Source organism: Pseudonaja textilis, chromosome 11, assembly GCF_049901715.1.
Source record: "Pseudonaja textilis isolate UNSWEBS1 chromosome 11, rPseTex1.2, whole genome shotgun sequence".
Lineage (NCBI taxonomy): Eukaryota > Metazoa > Chordata > Lepidosauria > Squamata > Elapidae > Pseudonaja > Pseudonaja textilis.
The window spans coordinates 20,549,833-20,552,869 of record NC_142000.1 but is presented as its reverse complement, the minus strand read 5'-3'; the positions used below and the strand labels follow the sequence as shown (position 1 = coordinate 20,552,869).

General features: G+C 45.1%; 1 long non-coding RNA gene across 1 annotated transcript in view; it reads left to right on the top strand.

Moving 5' to 3' along the window:
- Nucleotides 1-1,344: 1,344 nt before the first annotated feature.
- The window catches only part of LOC148124858 (uncharacterized), a 254,455-nt gene continuing 252,762 nt past the window's right edge, over nucleotides 1,345-3,037 (top strand). The window contains exon 1 of the long non-coding RNA XR_015744992.1: nucleotides 1,345-1,400. This is a non-coding gene — a long non-coding RNA (uncharacterized LOC148124858). The remainder of the gene's footprint in view (nucleotides 1,401-3,037) is intronic.

The window sequence follows — 3,037 nt, the reverse complement described above, 5'->3', positions numbered from 1 at the left end:
GACAAGAAATATCATTTCTATTTAAGGAAGCCATCAAGTATAAGGCAAGGGTCTTCAAACTTGACAGCTTTAAGACTTGTGGACTTCAACTCTCAGAATTCCTGAGCTAACATGACTGGAGGAGGAATTCTGGGAGTTGAAGTCCACAAGTCTTAAAGCTGTCAAGTTTGAAGATTCCTGATATATCTATCATCTGTCTGTCTGTCTGTCTATGTATCTTCTCCACATCTATCCATCCATCCATCCATCTCCATCCATCCATCTCCATCCATCCATCCATCTCCATCCATCCATCCATCTCCATCCATCCATCCATCCATCATCTATCACAAGGGTCTTCAAACTTGACAGCTTTAAGACTTGTGGACTTCAACTCCCAGAATTCCTGAGCTAACATGACTGGAGGAGGAATTCTGGGAGTTGAAGTCCACAAGTCTTAAAGCTGTCAAGTTTGAAGATTCCCTGATATATCTATCATCTGTCTGTCTGTCTGTCTATGTATCTTCTCCACATCTATCCATCCATCCATCCATCTCCATCCATCCATCTCCATCCATCCATCCATCTCCATCCATCCATCCATCCATCCATCCATCCATCCATCCATCCATCCATCATCTATCACAAGGGTCTTCAAACTGGGCAAGTTTAAGACTTGTGGACTTCCAACTCCCAGAATTCCTGAGCTAACATGACTGGAGGAGGAATTCTGGGAGTTGAAGTCCACTAGTCTTAAAGCTGTCAAGTTTGAAGATTCCCTGATCGATCTATCATCTGTCTGTCTGTCCGTCTGTCCGTCCGTCTGTCTGTCTATCTATTGTCTCCACATCTATCCATCCATCCATCCTCCATCCATCCATCCATCCATCAATCCATCCATCATCTATCACAAGGGTCTTCAAACTTGCCAAGTTTAAGACTTGTGGACTTCAACTCCCAGAATTCCTGAGCTAACACGACTGGAGGAGGAATTCTGGGAGTTGAAGTCCACAAGTCTTAAGCTCGATCAAATAATGAATATATTTTGCACAGGTCAGGGGATGTGGATGTGCCAGCTTCAACCAACTTCTAGCAATGTGCCTTGGAATTTTCTGTAGAATTAGCTCAGGGGCTTTTAAAACAAAGAGCAGAGAGTTTTGGAGTTTCAGAGGGGTTAGTAACTTGATGATTTCAACAAGGGAGAGATTAGGATATCCTATTTTACACCTTTCTCAAGTAAGGGCAGGGCTTGGGTAGAGCTATGTGGGCAAATTTTCTGTAAATTTAGCTCAGTGACTTTGGGGCCAAAGTGGAGTGGAGAGGTTTGGAACCTGGAATTAAGGAGAAACTTTTTAACAGGGAGGACAATTAACCAGTGGAACTGCTTGCCACAGGAAGTTGTGGGGATTCCATCCCTGGAGGTTTTTAAGAAGAGACTGGATAGCCAACTTGTCTGAAATGGTATAGGGTCTCCTGCTTGAGCAGGGGTTGGACTAGAAGACCTCCAAGGCCCCTTCCAGCTCTATTCTGGTGATGGGTGGAGTTTCAAAGGGACTAATAACTTGATTTCATTAGAGGGAGAGCTTGGGATGTCGTATGTTATGCTTTTTTCAAGGTTTAGGGCAGGGCTTGGGAAGAGATATGTGAGTGAGTTTTCTGTAGATTTAGCTCAGTGACTTTCGGGCCAAAGAGTAGAGAGTTTTGGAGTTTCAAAGGGACTAGTAACTTGATGGTTTCGATAGAGGAGAGCTTGGGATGTCATATTTTACACCTTTTTCAAAGTCAGGGCAAGGCTTGAGAAGAGGTGACAGAGAAGGGGAAGGCAGAAAGGTGCACAAAACGCACAAAGGCCTGTGTCAAATCCTTTGTCTCTTCCCAACCCTCACACACACACGCACACACACACACACACACACAAACACACACGTGTGCGTGCGCACACACCTTTTTTTCCCCTGAACTGCAACCATCTTTGAAGTAATCTATGACGCCAGTAAATAAAAACAGAGATAAATATCAGACCCACTGAAAGTTTATACAAAAGCTAACCATCCCCGAAGCTTTATATAATCACCATCCAGCTGTGTGCTCTTGTAAAGTTGTTGTAAATTCCCCCCCCCCTTTTTTTTTTTCCTCTTGTAAACAGGAAAGTACATAATGTAAAGCAACAGTCTGGAGATCACAAATACTCAGGCTCTTTTGGGGGGTGGGAGCGAAAGGTTGCTAAGTGTTCCCTTTCTAATGACGTTTGGGGGGGCTCCTCATCCCCGAATGACCCCGGAATGGAGGTAATTACAAAATAAATAAATAATAATAATCTGTCCTCAGATACCATCAAAGGATACCTTCCCCTTCTCCCCACCCCCCCAAAAAAGTTTGGATTATTATAGCACGAAGCTGAATATCAAACACATACGAGACCACTTTGCTTGAGTTTGGAGAGAAGGCTGGGTAGGAGAAAACTGCCTCCTGGGTGGCCAACATGGAAGCAGACGAGGCCATGTGGCTTCTTCTTGAAAGTTAGAAGAGATTTGGTTGCCTTCGACAAAGACAGCAATCAAGACACCCCTGGAAGGTGATTGACGGACCGGCTTTTAATTTTGTCCTCCAAAGCAAGGATTTTTCTCACTGGACCAGAAGTGTCCAACCTCAACAACTTTAAGACCTGTGGACTTCAACTCCCAGCGATGCCAACTGGGGAATTCTGGGAGTTGAAGTCCACGGGTCTTAAAGTTGTCGAAGTTGGATGCCCCTGCGCTAGAACCAAACTGAGCTTTTCAAGGACCTCGGGACGCAGTGGTGGGATTCAAAATATTTTAGTAATGGTTCTGTGGGCGTGGCTTGCTGGGCGTGGTGTGGCTTGGTGGGCGTGGCAGGGGAAGGATACTGCAAAATCTCCATTCCATCCCACACCCCACTAACCTGCTTTTCAGCTCCATTCTCCTATGCAGGGCAACCAAAGAAGACCCAGCTAGGACTCAGGAGGCAGAGAATAGATGGGGTTGGTGGGGCCAGTCAGACGTAGTATTTGCCAGGTCTCCGAACTACTCAAAATTTC